At 37.9% G+C, this 18,792-nt stretch overlaps 1 long non-coding RNA gene across 1 annotated transcript in view; it reads left to right on the top strand.

The window, feature by feature from the left end:
* The window catches only part of LOC132436870 (uncharacterized), a 134,627-nt gene extending 118,149 nt beyond the window's left edge, over positions 1-16,478 (top strand). Inside the window, exon 3 of the long non-coding RNA XR_009521903.1 lies at positions 16,322-16,478. This is a non-coding gene — a long non-coding RNA (uncharacterized lncRNA). The remainder of the gene's footprint in view (positions 1-16,321) is intronic.
* Positions 16,479-18,792: the final 2,314 nt, after the last annotated feature.

Genomic DNA, 18,792 nt, shown 5'->3' with positions numbered 1-18,792 from the left:
TCACTACCCCCAAAATGTTGCTAGGCAAAATTTAACAAGACATTTTGATTGCATGGCTGAGTGTTAAAGATAGAAAGAGAAAACCCCCTTGAGAGGAAGGTGAAAATCAAGGAGATGAGCTGTCTTAGGGGCACTTGCTGGATTTAGTGACCAGGTTTTAATTGCCCCTTGGAGTGGGAGACAGACTTGTGCTCTGTAAGATGGGAAATCAATTAACTTTAACTTCATATAAAACCAGTATCCTAACAGTTGGTGAAAGAATGGGTTAAGAAAAAGTATATATGTATCAGCAGAGGTAGACTTTGAGAGAAAGTGTCTGTGTTGGCCTTGGTGGTGGATAGAAGGAAAAAAAAAATGTCACCACTGAGAATTCGTAACCTAGGTCTGGCCACATTTCATTCAGTTTTGAAAAGATAACGTTTACCTCTTGAACACTTGCAGTGATAATGCATATTAGCATAGTCCCCAGGACACACTCAACTAATGTGTGAATCCTTTCTGTAGGACCATGCTCTCTGCACAGGCTAAGAGCAAGTGTCATTGGAAGTAACACAAAGCAAATTTAGGACCCCCAAGAGCTTAAAATAATGGGAAATCGAGATTCATATGATTTTCTTTAAAGGTGTACTCCAAATTGTTATAAAAAGAAGAGATGAAATAAAAATGTGATAATAGGTTGTTAGAATAAAGCAGGCAGGTTTAGAAAAGAACCAAAATACAATTTCTGATAATGAAAAATACAACTGTTGTGATGAATCATTTAATAGGCTGAAGAGTAGATTAGACACAGTGAAGAAAGAATTTGTGAACTAAAAGCTAGGCAGAGTGAAATTCATCAGGAAACAGCAAAAAGAGATAAAAAGGTAAACTGAGAGGGAGATTAAAAGATGGAGAAGAGAATGAGAAGCTCTCACATACATTTAACTTGCATCCAGATAGAGAAAATAGAAAAAATGAGAAGCAATATTCAATGAGATAATGAGTGAGAATTTTCCAGAATTGAGGAGGGATATGAATCTACAAAATAAAGATAGTCCTAAGCAGGATACATTTTTTTTTAAAAAAAGAAATCCCCACGTAAACACATTGTAATGAAACTTAGAATACCAAAGACCTTAAAAGCTGCCAGAAAGAAAAGACAGATTACTTACAATGAAGCTACTCTTGTACTGACAACAGATTTCTCAACAACAATAAAAGTGGGAAAAATGCTTGGAACCTAAAAACAGAATAGAGAGCTCAAATTAACTGGTTGAAATAAATCCAAATAAGCCAGTATTTATAATAAAATTTAGTAGACTAAAGCTATCACAACAATTTTCTTCACTGAGGAATTTCATGTGATTTTTTTTTTCCTTTTCCAGTTAAATAGTAAGAATTAGTCTTTTGCTATCAGTGAGGCCACATTCATTCATTAAATATAAATAAATTCACTTCTTTATTTCCAGCACATAGTAGACACTCAGTTTTATGTGCTGGAAACAGATAAGTAAAGGAAGGTGGCAAAGTCTCTGTTGTCAAAGATCTTACATTCATTCAAAAAGCCATTCACTAACTGACTATAATGTGCAAGATATTTCTTAAAAGACATCTATCTCCACGTTAAAAAAATGTTTTTGAGCCAAAGATAGTTTCTTAATTTTCCTGTAAGAAAATTAAAATTTTCTCATTTTTATTTGTTAAGATACAATAAAAAATCACAAAGCTCTGTAACTAAGATTAAGAATTCTACTTTCAGAACATGATCATAGTTCATAGCATTTTTGCTACTGAATTAATGATACCTGAAAAATTTCTGCCTAAACACCCTACTGAGAGTTGAGGAAATATCAGATATTCAATAATTAAATCTATTGGGTAATCAGATCTTACTGGATAAAGAAATGATCAGAAAATTAAGGAATTGAATATCTAGAGTTTATTTCTAGTTGGCTATAAAAGTATCTGAAAGCGCCTCAGGAGTAGGGACTGTTCTGTTTAGTGTTCTATCCCCAGCATGTAGCACAGTCCCTGGCATGAAGTAAGTGCTCAATAAATATTGATCGAATCTCTGTTGTGAATGAATGACCTTTGCAAGTCAACTAAACTAAATTACACCACACAAGGTCAGTGAGAAAGACGCAAATCAAAATCAATTACATTTTCCTTTCTACAATTCTAGGAGATTGGAAAAAATAAATAAACTAGAACATAGGAATATACTTTTGACCCTTTAAATGAAACTCCATATGAATTGAACTGTGATTATCATAGTTTTAAATTTTATGATCTGAATCGTTTCTTTACCCAATTGTATTAAATACCAGCATGAGTACAGAAAACCCAGTCTTGCCGTACTTGTCACACGTGGGCAAATTTTCTGTGTGTTTGGGATTAAATGGGAAATGCAGTGTGTATATGTGAAAGAAGATTAAACACAATGGCTGTCTAACTCTGGTAAAAAAGTATCCTTAACGTTGCTGATCTCTGCATTTTTTTGATCAGAGAACGAGCTCTGGATCAGCATGAAACAGAGTAAATTTCAGGAGTATTTGTGCCAGAAAATTCAGTCTGCATTTTTCAGTCAGGAATGGTCATATCATAATCCTACTTGAGATCTAATTCATCTCTAAAAGAAAGCCCTGAAGGGCCAAAGAGCACTTCTTTTGACTTTTTGTGTACAGCACCGGGCATGGTAGGCAACATGTGTAGGTCGATCCATTTTCTTCGTTACAGTGATAATGGTGAATAAAAGCCCATTCAGAAGATATGAAGAAGCCACACCACAACATGGACTTTGAAGCGGCAAATATTGCTGTAGGGCAAACGCTCATCATTTAAAAATCTTAGGGGGAAGAAGGTCCTCAGTAAATACTGAGGATCATTACCAATTGGCTTCAGCATAAAATATATTGGAAACAGACATCTTAAACTGATTTGGGTTTAAAAAATTGATGCTGGTGATAATTCGAATGCATGGAACCATGCCCACATGCCTAAGTTGCAGGAAAAGAAAGAAATGAGTGACTAACGTAATCTCAATACAAGATGCTAAAACAATTAGATTGCCCAAATCAAAACAAACATTAAAACTGGTCATTTAGGCCAGTTACCCAAGAGTATAACAAGTATGGGAAAGCATACATATATTAAGCTCTCAATTATTAATTTTTTAAAAAGTGAGTCTATTATAAAGATATGGGGGAGACAGGAACTTGGAACGAGGGCCAGGGAGTTACTTGTTTGGGGAAGGGTATCTGGCCTGGAATCCTCTGGGGACCATTTCTATACTGGGGTATCATCATTGGCAAGCACTGAGAGATGATATCTTAACTTTTCCCAAAGACCCAGAATAATCATATGCATTATTTCTTAATTCATCTTTATGAAGATAGGGATTTTTTCCCTTTCCCCAAATAAATAGAGCAAACAGAATTCAAACACTTTTTACAGCCTCTCATCACTGTCCTATTATAATGACGGAAGACACATTAAGTCTTTAATTATTAGCAATCTGGCTAGCACTTCATAACAAAGTCTACTTGTTAATTGAGATGAAATGTGTTTTGTCATCAACAAATTGAAACAAAATTGCTATGCATGCTACAATACTTGTTTCTCTCTTTTCATATCATAATATGAAAAGATCATTAGTCTAGCACCATTTGGTCATCATACCCTCTCTGAGTTTCAGAGCAATTCCAAAGAAATCAGATATTCCAATACAATGCACTCAATCTGTTGAGTTCTCCTCATTAATTTTGGAAATTAAATGGTTATGCTTATTAATGTGAGTTTTCACCATTCTCCAAGCCTTCAAAACAGCACTGAAAAAATGGCATTACATGAATCCATATTGGGAAAATGTGAATAATGCCAGTGTTCTTTTTTGGTGGGGGAGGGATTCTTCAAGGGCAAACCAAATTGTTCCTGTTCTATATGCATAGGCTGGGGAGAAGCAACTTATCAAAAAGGCAGGAAATAAAACAGCAGGGTGACTATTATAGAACTTCAATTTAGAATTGTTGATTTCTTTGTGCTCAGCCTATTGTTCATGGTGGTGCATCGGAAAGTCACAAAAATCAGTGAGAGGGTTTTTGAAGACACACAGCACGAAGGCCCAATCTGCTGCCTTAATGCCTAATTCCTTGAGGCTGAGAAGGAGATTAATCTATATCTATATCTATATCTATCTATATATATATATAGGATTTAGATGTATTTCAGGTTTGGATACCTTCTTTGAAGGATGTGGATATGACTAGATAATCGGCCTCAGTGTCTCTTCCTGACCACAGTAAATCTGTTTTCTCTTTCCATCAATGAGTCTAGAGAAAACATCAGAGGAATACCCTAGGTTTTATCTCAGCATTCACGTGTGCTGACACAGCATGAAAGAGGAGCATGCCAAGAAAGATGAGAAAAAAACAGTGGTGAAAAAGTTTCCCATGACTTGTGAACTCTTTCTTTCTCTCCTTATGTAATCGTTCGTGGTGTAATCCATAGCATTAAAAGTCAGGCTTTTTAGTTTCCGGCACTTCCTGCAGAAAGAGTTCACTGGCCTTACCTGGGGAAGGAATTACGCCGACAGGCAGTAGCCAGCAGTGACTTGAACGATTTCATCTTCCACGCTATCTGTCATCTCATATCCCAACCATTTGTCTCAGAGTCATCCTATTCCTTAAAGAAATGACTGCCATCTTCTGGTGGCCTTCAGTGTAGTTATGTGACTGTGATTAACATAGTCATTTTCTTTGCTATAGAGATTACTCTATTACCGTTTATATCATTTAAATATGCTTGTCTTAGGCTTCAGGAATAAAAATTCATATTTGGCCAACAAAATGGAGAACTGACTGCATGCTGACAGTTTTACCATTTTTTTCTTTTGATGTGTTCATATCAACCCATCTGTGTTTGTAGGTATTGCAGTGGAATAAAAAATTACTTGATGATTCATTTCTAGAATCAGCACATCAGACAAATACTGTATATAGTCAAAACTATATGAGAAAAATTGTTTGAATTGCTCATAAAGTATAATAAACATGATTTTGTGTATACAATAATACATAGTAAAGAGAATATCACCAGTATATAGTGCCTGCAGTATGAGTATATATAATGAAGTATGCAGATATAACATATAATTTTATAGTGTTTTTAATTATGTAAAAGAGGGCCATTTGGTTGAATATCCTAAGTTAAACGTAGTATAATATCTCTACTTTACAAACAAGATAATTAAAACTCAGATAATGTATGCCCCAAGACATATATTATAAGAAACAAAATTAAATTGTGTGCTCATATATTTATTCTGAGTGTAAAGCTGGTGTTAAAGTTATGAGACTTTAAGGCTTGCAGAAAAGACCAAATTCATTGGAGTACAATACTTTTCAAAAAGATAAATCTCACTTCCGTACTGATATTTATTGTTTGATATTTGATATATTATCTTACTTCTGTACTGATATTTGTTGACTCATTTAGTGATTCCAAAATATTTCTTCCCTGTACCTGCTCCCTATCCTGACCTTGTCTATGTGAACAGATCCCATGTCTCAGCTCATTTCTTCTCTCTTTTACCAGGGAGAATTTAAATAACATACAATTTGTGTTAGAAAAAATTTCTTTAGTTCTCACACTGGTTATCTATCCATATTAATACACTGACATGTCTACTGCTGAAAAAAAATCTGTGAGACATTAACAATAAGTGTGACATTTAATAAAACGTGGTCTATCACTACTGAGCAAAGAACATTAGAAATACAACCTGTATCAAAGTTAAATTCATTAATATTATTATTGATACATACCAAGGTAACTATAGAATGTAGACAGTAATTTAATTATATGATTAAAGCAACTGTTGTTTGGCTTTTCCACTCTATGTGTGCATTAAAAAAAAAAAGATTCTAATCTTTAATTGAATTCCTCTCTGCAATGAATTGAATGTCAGTGTCTGCCCCCCACCCCCACCCCAAACACCCAAATTCATTTGTTGAAATCCTAACTCCCAGTGCAGTGCCATTAGGAGGTGGGGCCTTTGGGAAGTAATTAGGTCATAAGGGTGGAGCCCTCGTGAATGGGATTAGTGCCCTTATAAAAGGGACCCCAGAGAACTCTTTCAGTTTCTTTCCATTGTGGAAGAATACAACACAAAGAAGGCAGTCTGCAACCTGAAAGAGGACTCTTACCAGAACCAGACCATGATGGCACCCTGATCTTGGGCTTTGGCCTCCAGAACTGTGAGAAATAAATTTTTGTTACCACCCAGTCTATGGTACTTTGTTATAACAGCCCAAACTAAGACTCTCTCTAATTCATGTGGAAAGATATTTGGTTTTTACCTGCAGTGGCAAAGAATATTGTCGGACTTAGCTATAGAGGTCTTGATTTATAGATGAGCATGTGGCTGTCTGAAATTACAGCTTGCTATAATTAGGTGTGACCACTTGATGAAATTATGGCAACAGAATATAAGTGAAAATGGTGTTTACACTCAAGGAAGCATGTTCAACACAAAGGGAAGGTGTATGCCTTCTTCAAAACTTTTCCGCTTCTCATGGCTGTAATGCAAATGTGATGGCTGGAGTTGATCAGCATCTTGGGCAATTAGGTGGAATCTGTATGATGAGAATGACAGAAGAACAAAATAGAAGAAACCAGAGTCCCTAAGAATAATTAAGTCCCATTTACCTTCAGAGTTCATTTACTTCAGCAAGAAATAATTGTTTATCTTGTTTAGACCATTTCTACTTTGGGACTTCTGTCACTACTTAAACCTACTTTGCTCAAGGGTAAAATAAGCAAGAATTGAAAGTATTGCATATAACAAGCCCACCACAGATGGATAATCTTTGGGATATTGAATATTTTAAACTTTAGTAATTTTCAATCATGAGACTGTAAAGTTTCTTATATGGCACTTCTTACATTTCATAAAATTTTACGGATGTGAACTTACTTGATCCTTATGACAACGTGTAAAGGAAACAGGAAAAGTATTAATGACCTCATTTCAAGGATGAAGTAACTGTGACTCAGAAGAATTATCACATTCTCAAACTTACCAAGCAGGGTGGTAATATATTCAGGGCTAAAATCCAGGCCATCCTGGTCCAGAGATTTTCCTACCGCAGTTCTTGAGTGGCAACTCATGCTTTCCCTGGCATTCAGTAATTATGAGAGGTTAATCAGGACTCCATGTTTTTGTCTTAGACACTTATGTTTGAATATATCACAACTGATAAAGGACGTTTATTCTTTTCAGAGGCACCTGACTGAAAGAGTCAAGTCTGGGAGTCCTGGGCGCTAACTCTGACTCTGTTCTAACTTAACTTCTTGTCTGTTAAAAGAAAGCGGTAGAGAAAAAATTACCTCTAAGGAATACATTCTCTCTAGGGGGGGCCATGCAGCACTGATACCTTCTGATTGGTTATGAGAGTCTAACCAACATGTAAACACCTCTTTGCTCCCTGCTTTTGGAGAAATTATAAAGAATCGAGAGAATGTTTATTAGTTTAAAAAAAGAAAATGCTTCCGTTAGAAATTTGTGGCTACTCTATTGCAAGAATCCGTATCTGAGAATAAATATCACCAAAGCTTTGTATGAATTGGGAATGATTTCAATTTCTGTTGGTTTCCATGACAGTAGGATTGCAATATTTAAAAAATAAAAATGCAGGATGCCCAAAGAAGTCTGAATTTCAGGTAAGCAATGAATACTTTTTTAGTATCAGTCTGTCCCGTGCAATATTTGGGAAACTCTGAGAATTATTTGTTGTTTATCTGAAGTTCTCATTTAACTGGGTGCCTTGTATTTTATCTGGCAATTCTTTGTGGCAGATACTAGAAACTGGCTTGTTTACCACCTAGTCTTTTAGTGCCTCCTTTTAGTGCCTCCTTTTAGTGCCTCACTGTACTGTGGAAGCTGTAAAGCATTTTGCATGTGATTTAGGTATTGTCGATCTGTTGCACTTGTCCAAAACTTAAATTCAGAACTGGGTTACACAGTAAGAGAAGAAAGCGTGAAGCTCAGTTGCCTTGGTGCAGATCGTACAGAGGCAATGTTCTCTGGGAGCTAACAGATGTAAACAGAGCTTTCTAGTTTTGCAAGCTGCTTCCTGGTCATGGCAGGAGAAGCAGCTCTTGGGGGTGCCCAGTTAGAGCCTTGAGAATTATTTCTGGAAACTCAACCTAGAGTCTGTTTCCTCAGCCATTGCCTTGATCCGGGAATAAACGCCATCCGGCTTAATCTAGTTGGAATGGTTTCTTTTCTTCGTAACTGGACCATGACTGATATAGTTCTTAAATTATTTTAAATATTAAAGAGAAGGGGGAAAAGTGAGATGTTCTTCTCTGTTTTTAAGCTTATAAACAGCATCATAAAAATAAACATTTATTAAAGAAATAATACCACCACCCTAAGTAATCCTATATTTCAATTCATCAACAAATCGTTTTTGTGTTCCTTCCAGTCCTAGTTCTTATGCAGACATCATTTTTCATATTGTAATCATAATGCAGATACAAGTTTACATTCTACTTTTCTCCCTTAACATTATTCCATAAATACTTTCTGTATTGTTACATGATTTCCATAATTATTTTAATGGCTGTGTAACTAACAGTTCTTCTAGTTGATGTATCTTAATTCAATTATTCTCTTATTTTTGGATGTAAAGGTTTTTTTGTGTGTGCCATTATAAACAATTGTTTAGTTAAAGATAAATTCCAAGCAGTGGGATAACTAGGTCAAAGGCTGTGAACATTCTGTGTCTCTTAAAATGTTTTTCCAAATTGCTTTCCACCAGGGATGTGACAATTTTAAATGGGTGGCAGATTTCATTGGTGACTGAATTAAGGAAAGTCAGTGAAGCTAAACATCATCCAGAATGCATGTGACCCAGCTGTACACAGCCCACACACAAAAAAGGAGAAATGCCTGCAACATGTGGCCAAATAAACAACTAAAAATTGTATTAGCTTCATTTTTAATAGAATATGATTGTCTCTTGTTCTTTAATTGAAGGATATCTTACTTATTTTAAAGTTTAAAAGCGTGTCTTTGCATAAGGAGCCAGAAGCAGCTCCTCTGGCCTTCCATCTCATGTTCTCATTTTCCCAAACTTTGTCTCTTATTCAGCAAAGGGAGCAACCCATCAAGAATATGCTTCTTTTATTAATGCAAATTAATACCCAGTGCTTGTTATTTGGCTCAGAAATATTGGTGTTGGTGCCCCTGTGATGCACAGTTGGCTTCTTGTGAGTAGAAAAGAGATAGGAACTTTACTAATTTTTTAACTAAACTGTTCTTTAAATTTTCTTCCAAAGATTTTCAAATTTGGAGGGTTTTTTTTTCCCATTCACTAAATGTAATCTAGACTTATGACTGTCACATCCTCTTATCTTCCCACCAAAATTACCCCCGGCGTGGCTTTTTAGGTATTCAACTCTAATTAATTGGAAGTAGTTTCTGGGAGAGGATGCTTCATATAGAGGAACCTGGATAATTCCCATTGTAAGATGGTAATTTTGGTCCCATTTTGAACCATCAAAATAGAAAATGTTTTCAAGTGTCAGATCTCCTTATGACATGTTGCGATCTTGGAAAATTTTGGGCAAAAGTGGCTACTTAATTATCAGGATGGTAGCCAACTAACTTTTCTCAGAGTTGACCAGCTTTTCTTATAGCGTTCTGACTTCATAAGGCAGGGAAATGGTAAATCTTTCTGTTAAGGGCCAGATGGTAAATATTTTCAGCTTTGCAGGCTGTACAATCTCTGTCCCAGTTATTTAACTCTGCCCTTGTAGCGTGAAAGCAGCAATAGAGAATATGTAAATGAATGGGTGTGACCGTGTTCCGATAAAAGTGTATTTACAAAATCAGGCTGTGGGCCCATTTGGCCAGCTGGTCGTACTTTAGCGACCCCTGACTTCAGGAATCTGGCTTTAGATGGCCTCCAGGAGTAATCCAACTTTGTTTCATAAGTCTCTTAGCACAAAGATTATCAACTTTACAATGAGAGAAAAAAAATTAATAAGAAAAAGAAATCTTGGCTTAAAATGAACTCTGATGACTTCTTAAAAAAATAAAGGTTGTGTATGAGATAATCCAGAAGTAATAAGAAAGGACACTGATACTTAGAAATAAACTTGGAAGAGCTATCCAGAATTTGAAAGAGCTTTGGAAAATGGATTCCCTCAAAAGAGTCCAACCAAAACTTAGGACAAGGATTGAAGTAGCTAACCAGTCTCAGGAATAATACCTGTGCCCTAGCCCTGTCATGGTATTGCCTCTCTCAGAGTCTGAGTCAATCTAAGGACAGAGTTATTGACTTTAGGACAGTGCTTTTTACTGACTAGAATGGACCAACATCCTTAGAGTTCTTGAGGCAGACAGATAACCCTGCCCATTCCAATCCGGAAACCTAGGGGACTGTGTTAAAGGTCGAGTCTCTGGAATGAGGAGGAATGGGGGTGGGGTGGGCATCCTTCCTAGTCATCTGTAGCTGCCAATCAGTGGGAGAGTCAGAACAACAGCTAGAAGTGCTTGTCAGGCCCTCGGTACGTTGCTGATATAGTGAACAATAATTTTTAATTTTTTACTTCAAGTTTAGTCAATAGGCTCTCTTTAGTAGTATATGCTTATTATTTATTCTGAGTTGGGACATGCTCAGCTATCCTACTTACAGTAAATATAGTCCACATAACGTTAGCTAACATTATTGTATATACCTGGAGGTACATGTAGTATTGAACATACATTTTTAAATTCTCACAGCAACTCTATTGAGTGGGGAATATTATTAGTCACATTTTATTAGCAAGGAAACAGAGGCACCACAAGTTTAGAGAGCCATCCTGATTTACCCACTGAACGTGGGCCATTACACACCTGTTTTTCTTGACTGTAAGGCTCTTAAACATGACACACTGTCTCTTTTGGTTAGGTAGGAAACAAGACCTTTTTCTTCTTCTTCTTTTTTTTTTTTTCCTATTACTTCAAGTAAGCAAGTGGACAGAAGTGAAAAATAGAACACCTCCTGTTATGTCAGAGATGTCTGGTCATCTTTAAAAATGGTCACTTAAAAATAGTAACCTTTGAAAATGAGAAACCTTCCTGCACATACAGGAATGCTGATCTGCCTGTACTTCTCCTGCCTGTTCACTAAGGAAGATGCACCCTCTTTGGTGAAAGCAAGCATCCCTCCAGTGGGTAAAACCCTGGAGAGGTAAAAAAACAAGATGGCTCCACAGAGGATAATGGTTCTGTTTGTCCTGCCTGCAGCATCAATAGTGTGCATATTTCTTCTCAGTCTGAGCAATATCTTTTGTTTTCTTCTCCTGCCATTAGACCCTCCAGTGGCTGATTTTCTTCTACTCCTTAGAATCACCTCGAGTCTCATCGTCTCTAGCAGTGCCTTGGTGTCTGTCCTTGTTCTCTAATACAATTAGAGATGTTAACTTTTCTTCTAATCAGAGTGACTTTTCTCTAAATTTCAGAGGTTGAAGTGAACACGGAGGTGAGGAAATCACTGAATGAACATGTCAAGCTGCCTGTTTCCTCTATGTTTCATGGGAACTTTTGGCAGTCCTGATTTCTGGGTTCTGGAATTCCATGAGTGACCAAAATATCAAAAACATTCAGGTGTCATTTATAGCTTGGCCAAATTTTAAATTTTGTCTGGTAAGGACATTGAAAAACAAAAACAAAAACAAATAATTGCCATCATAACCACTATCGTTTCACAAGAGAAAGAACATTTTAAACACCAGAAGTGGGCCGTAATCTCAGAAAAAGAACAATGCTTTAAATTGAATTCATTTTGTTTTTAAAAAAGCTCACTACATTGTCCTTGCATTTTTCATTTTGCTCTGACAGCTTATAACTTAATTTTGAGCTGGTCCAGGTCCAAGAGCTGGTGTTTGGGAACTGCTGGTATAATGGAAAGAATCTTATCTTGGAGTCAGACAGATCTGGCTTCAAATCCTGACTTCTCCATTTGACTTTGAGCGAGTCAGCCAATGGGTCTGAAGCTCTCCTAATGGGAGGAATTGGGAGACCCTCACGACGTAGCTGTGCATCTGGTGAGGCCCTGTTCCTGATTCATGTCTACTCTTTGTCTTCCTTTTCTCCTTTATGTGTCGCAACCATTGAACAATAAGAAACAAAGGAAACTTACCATGAAAGCAATTTTGAATAGTTTTGTTTTTATTGATATAAGCATACGAGTTATTTGAATTGTAGCCATTCTATAAATTCACACATACCAATTAGTAAAAATTACTTGGGTGATTTCTAAATTATTTGAATAGTTGGCCAATAAACCAAAAGAAAATAAAACAAAGACAATCAAACATGTGGGTAAATCTGGTCCGTTTCTTGGACCTTGGACTAACACACCTCTGTTAATGCAAAGGCTACTTGGGTGTATCATCTGATAAGGGCTCTCGCTCTTTGACTGAACATTAGTCAGGTTGCTCTGAGCCCTCTTCTCTATTAGGTCTTACCCTTGGCCTGCCAGTCTAGTTCAGCAAGAATCCTGCCAAGCCAGTTTAGCAGAAGTCTACCTCTATCCTTGATACCAAACCAAGTTCCTCTTAATAACTTTCTATCTACACCTTCACCCTGCCCATTGGCTACAAATACCCAGCTGCCATTGGTGCTATTCAGAGTTACATTCAGTCTCCATCCCCTATTGCAGTAGTCTTGACCTCTACTGAGATGGTCTTGAATAAAGTCCCCCTTACCTGTTTAACTCCATGCAGTGCGATTTTTCTTTGATGTATCCCAAACCCACATGACGTTGGAAAGAGATCTACATAAGAAGACGTGGAGGGTCACATGAGGAATTAACCCCAGGAATAGTCAGTTCCAGGCTTTATAAATTAATTTTTTTTTAATTTCAGGGATTGAAACTAGATAGAATTGTTCTAATTTGATCATTTGGGGGAAAAGAGAAGTCAATTTCTATCCCTATGAACTAATAATTTGGGAAGAAATTGGGCAAAAGAAGAATCACTCCTTTTTCACTCATGAAGTGTTTGTTAAATGCCTTACATTACCATAATTCTTTTTCTAGTGTTCAGAAGACTAGCAAGGCACGTTTCTTAAGTGCCTTCACTGGTGACAGGTTTGTTATAGGTAAAAATGCCAAAGGTTTTTTTCCAGCAAGTGTCAGCACTAATGTTGCTATTAGTAATTACCTCCCCACCAACACTTTGCTTCCAGAAAGGAATCCTGGGGGAAGGGGGAGAAAAAGTAGTTCAGAAAGTTTACTTTTCTCTACAGAGCTGCTTAAGAAACCAGTTGATTTGCATTGTACCTTTTTGTCCTGAAGTTACAATTTTTTTTCTCTGTAGTGGTTTGCAAGCCATTTCACAGTATGGCCCACCTGCTGAGTACTCATAACTTTGATTCTCTTATATCAGTCTTCCACTATGTTGCTAACCTGACAGCGTCACTGAAAGGAAAAGAAAAGCTTTTTTTTTTCCTGTGAAAATCAGTGGCAGTTTCGATGCTAAGCTCCTCCAGTGCAGGATCTGTTCATAAGTATCTTTGTATTCTCTACAGCCGCAATTTGGGGCATAGTTAATGCACAATAAATATGTATTGAATTTATGTAACATCCATTTTTGAACTTTTCATCCAATTTTTTCCTCTGGCCTATGTTAGTTTTCTAGGGCTGCTGTAACAAGTTACTACAGACTGGGTGGCTTAAAACAACAGAAAATTATTTTCTCATAGTTCTGGAGGCTAGCTGTCCAAAATCAAGTTGTTGGTGGGGGCCATATTGTCTCAGAGAGTTCCTAGCTTCTGGTGCTTGCTGGCAATCCTTGTTATTCCTTGGCTTGCATCGCGAGAGTCTCTCTGCCTCTGTCCTACTCCCCTATGTCTGTGTCAGATTCCTTCTTGGTAGGATACCAGTCATGTATTAAGGCCCACCCTTATTCAGTATGACTTCATCTTAACTTGATTATATCTGCAAAGAACCTATTTTCAAATAAGGTCACATTCAAAGGTCCTGGGTAGACATGAATTTGGGGGGTCACTATTTAACCCAGTATAAGGCATAAAGAATCCTTCACCCCAGAAGGGTAGTAGAATATGCCACCTCGAATATGCCACCTCAAATATGCCACTTTAGCATAAGAATTGTTTTGAGCTGAGGCAACTGAGAAGAAGCAGATACAAGGAAAGCTCCCTGCCCTCCCCCTATTTGCCTAAATAAATTTTGTAGCATGTAAATGTGTCCCTCTTCTCCTGTCTACCAGAAAGGACAAAAGTTAATCCCCAGAAACAACTTTAGACCTTATCAGCCTGTAGAAGGCGCCAGAGGAATCTACATAACAAACTTTACTAACTAGGCTTTATCTCCTCCTAGTTTTCTCCCATAGATCTACCTTCTCACCGTTTGCCACCCTCGGAAGTCAAAAACTGCTTTCTTTTCTCTTATCATTTCTATGAATTTATTGTTCTTTGTTGAAGATGCTATGTATCAGCTGGAGTCGTAAGCCTTCACTTTTGAGTTACTCAGTTTTCCTTGGGTATCTCCCATGCATACATTAGATGTGCATATGAATGAACTTGCTTGTTTTTCTCTTGCTAACCTCTATTATTAAGTGGGTCTCAGCCAAGAATTTAGAAGAGTAGAGGGAAAATTATTTTTCCTCTTCTCCCCGTATCATTTTAGACTTTTATAGTTATCTCTGTAGCTCCAACACCTTAAGATAGCTCTTGGCTATTCAAGCTATTAAAATTTCCTTGTTTTTCTTTTAGCTCTGAGTTAAAACCTAATATCTCCTGATGCCCTTGACCATCACTTGTTTTGAAGGGCTACTCAGCTTTTCAGTTTTTTGCCCAGGGGAGCTGGCTTTTTGCTCCACACAGCTCAGCTAAAAACAGGCGACAGATTACAATAATCCCAAGAGCCTGCCTCCCTAGTGTAAATCCCTCAAGACTGTCCTTTTTCAATTAGGATGAATAATTTTCCTCCTCTGAATACTTCTCAGATCCTTGCCCTTTGAAGCCTGGAACCAGTGTAAATGCTAATTTGAAATTAACATACAATTCATTTTTTGCTCACCTCCCCTGGTTTACTTCCAGCTTCTTAACTTGGCCTCTCACAAACACCTTAGGCACTGATTTACTTCCTTTTTAAAAAGCCCATGACTATTTTTCTCCAGGTAATGTTGGAATCTATTTAAATTTTCTCTGTCTCTTGTGTGTATGAGGGGGTGGGGGGCTGGGCAGTGTACGCGTATGCAGGTGTATGTGCAAAGAAGAGGCATTGGACTAATGTCCTGTAATGTCCTGTCTAGCTCAGGTACCTATGAGAGCAATATAAAGTTTCATCTGGAAGTAAACAGCCACTTCTTATTTATTACTAAATTTCAGAAGTTTCTGACAGTGCTCACTCCTCAGAAGCAAGTGATTGAAAAGACACTTGAATAGGTATTCCCACAAGACACTACCTCAAAGACCATCCCTTTTGCCTGGGAGGATTATATTTTTTGCAAGTCATTGTGACTGTTTTCATTTTCGCATGGTATCCTATAGCTTTTCTCTGATTAAGTGACATCTTTTTGGACTGTTGCATACATGTTGAAAGGTTATGTCCTGCTGTTCCTGTGGGTCACAGCTAAGCAATGCCACCTGAAGGCATGCCTCCTATGACCTCTCGAATGGCTTCATCGCATGGACGCTTCCTTTAGCTTATCATACTTAATTAGGGTTCACTGCTGTTTGGGCCTTTTATTTCTCTCCCTCATTCTCTTTCTTCTTCTCAAATATTTATTGAGCTTCTATTCTTTACCAGGGTTGGGGCTAGAACCCTTGAGAAAAATTTAAACAAGTCATAGGGTTTTCCTTGAAACACTAAATATGCAAATGGGCAATGGATTACCTGTATATAACAGTGGAACTCTGACCCATCGTCTTCTGCAGCAACCAGCCTGGAAAGTCAAACCAACACTTCTGCAGCAATCAGGCAGGAACAGTCAGGACTTGGTCTATGAGTGCCAGCTTCTCTATTTTTTGTCCCTGCTTCCAACTCAGGACCAATGAGAGAGAGAAAGCCAAATATGCTCCCTAAAGCAATCACGTAAGATATCTTGCTTCCAGTTAGCTCCTGCTTCCCCGTGTCAACAAACCTCCAGCCACAGCAGACTTGGAGGCTTCCTTCTTTGCACTGTAAAATTTTCCACTCCCTTGTCTGCCTTTGAGTTTCTGTCAAGCGCAAGTGATGGTGACTGACTCCCTTGTTACAGAAAGTTCTGAATAAGTGGGCCTGTTTGTTCTCATTTGGATGGTCTTTGTTTATTTCCACAGTTCTCCTGGAGGTTTCACTGAGATCCACTCTGCACAGCCTGTCACTTAGACGTGTGATACTCAACGGAGGCCCCTGTGTTTTGGTGCTTGAGGCTTGTTGAATCCCTGCCCCTGGGGTAAGTCAGAACTAGGCCTAAACTGGGCTCTTTTTGTATAACTTGGCTATTCATTCTCAGTTTGGTACCAGGGTTTTGTTATTGGTGCCCGTTTGTTTGGCATCCTTGGTGGAATCAAGCCATTCCTTTTCATCCTCTTTTGTTCTCTTTGTGCTTCCATTTTTTGTTGTGCGTCTAAAAGTGTTGTAATCAGAAGGAGACTCACCAAACAGATCATAGTCATAGAGCGTTACCGGGTATAATAAGCCTGTTGTTCAAAAGCCAGCTTCACCGACCATTGAGTTTATGGTTTCTCATCAAGCTAGTATCCATTTGGAAAAATGTTGTTGTGTGTCAGCAACGAAACTAGATAAGGTTCTCCTTCCGTCTTTAATTTCTGATTTGAGAGCTTGGCTTTGAAAGTTCTGAGAGTTTTCTGCCTGTTGGAGGTGCAGACTGTCCGGTCTGTGGTTGGAGGCAGATAAGTATTAGTTGAGGCCCAAGGCATGAGGTGCACAATCATCACTTTTTAGCGACCATTGCTATGGGGTTGTCTAAGACTAAATCGTCTTGTTTTGTTGGAAACATTTCCGCTTCTTTTCGGTGCTCTCAAGTCTTGTACCTATTTTTCTAATGGCATAATCACTGAAGATGATTTGGCTTTCAGTGGCCACTCTGGGGGAACATTTGACTTGAACACAATTGTTCATTTGATATTTATGCCACCAACTTTTATGACCCAGAGAGAGCCACAGCCACACACCCCCACCTCATCCCTCTCCAGAAGACCCTCCAAGACCAGCAGGTAAGTCTGGCCCAAGGTCCTATGAAGTCATTGCTTTTGCCCTGGGTCCTGGTGCACACGAGACCTTGTATGTACCCTCCAAGAGTGGAGTCTCTGTTTCCCCCAGTCCTGTGGAACTCCTGCAATCAAGCTCCACTGGCCTTCAAAGCCAAATGCTCTGGGGGTTCCTCCTCCAGACCCTCAGGCTGGGGGACCTGACATGGGGCTCAGAACTCTCACTCCTGTGGGAGAACTTGTGCGATATAATTATTCTTCAGTTTGTGGGTTGCCCACCAGGGCGTCTGGGATTTTATTATATCACAAGTGTGCCCCTCCTGCTTTCTTGCTGGGTTTCTTCTTTATGTCTTTGGATGTGGAATATATTTTTTCTTAGCTTCCAGTCTTTTTTATAGATGGTTGTGCGGCGGTTAGTTGTGATTTTGGTGTTCTCATGAGAGGAGGTGAGCTCAAGGTCCTTCTACTCCGCCATCTTGTCTCCAATCTCCAATTGTTCATTTGAGAGACACCTTAGAAAGAAAGAGAATAATATTTTTCAGGCCCATTGGGCAGCATTTTTATTGGTAGCAGAGGCCTCCAAATAAAATTCTCATCAACGGTTTCTTTACTAGAAGATTTTTTTGCCAATGCTAACGAGCAATTTGACAAACTCATATAACAAAACATAAGACTCATTTCCCAGGTAAATCCTCCCCATCCTTGTCCTCCAGTTGCCTCCCACTAACCAAATGTTCTTCCTTTTTCCCTTCTGATCTCTCCTTTTATACCTCTTTTGACTCCTCCCTTTCTTGCTCTTGTCCAAATCACCTAATTCTTTTAAGAATCCAAACTCCAATTTCCTCTAAAATCCATCCCTCCCATGAGTCAAGTGTGTAAGCAACTGTAGAATTTAAACTTTGGAACCAAATTAAATCAAGAGCTATAACTAGGATTTCCCTAAACCCAGAGAGACCAGCAAATATTCATAGAAGAATTTAAAATTCCTTGGGGTGCATTAGACCCATGGTTACCTGATCTGTATTAAGTTGTACACATGTTGGTTGAAACCTCAGTTGCTAAATTCTGAGTTGCAAAAGGTGATTGGACTGACCCAGAAAGGCAACTATAAGGATCCTTCCTTCCACAGTAAACCTGAGAGTCAAATAATGTACCCCCCTGCAATAGAGCAGTCCCCTAAAAGTCATACCCAAAATATTTACAATAAAAATCAGTTGAAGATCTGTTGCATAATAATGTAAATGTAGTTAACACTACTAAACTGAACACTTAAAAATGATAAGGAGATTAAGTTTTATGTTATGTGTTTCTTAACCACAATTTAAAATTAAAAAAAATTTTTAAACATTTTAAAATTTGGTTGAACCATAGTTTAATCATGCAAACAGAAAAGTAATAAAATAATAAGAGATTTTTAGGAAGATTAGAAAATCCTTCCAAAATTATTTGGGAGTTAAAGAAGGGGCAGTCCTTTCCTCTCATTTTGACAATGGAGTTAAACATGAAATTGGAGATCTAATTCAAAGATGAAATTGGAATGGTAAATAGTTCCTTTACCTGAATTACACCTGACAGAA

The sequence above is a fragment of the Delphinus delphis genome, chromosome 14 (assembly GCF_949987515.2).
Source record: "Delphinus delphis chromosome 14, mDelDel1.2, whole genome shotgun sequence".
In the NCBI taxonomy this organism is placed as follows: Eukaryota; Metazoa; Chordata; class Mammalia; order Artiodactyla; family Delphinidae; genus Delphinus; species Delphinus delphis.
This window is presented reverse-complemented; position numbering and strand designations above follow the sequence as displayed.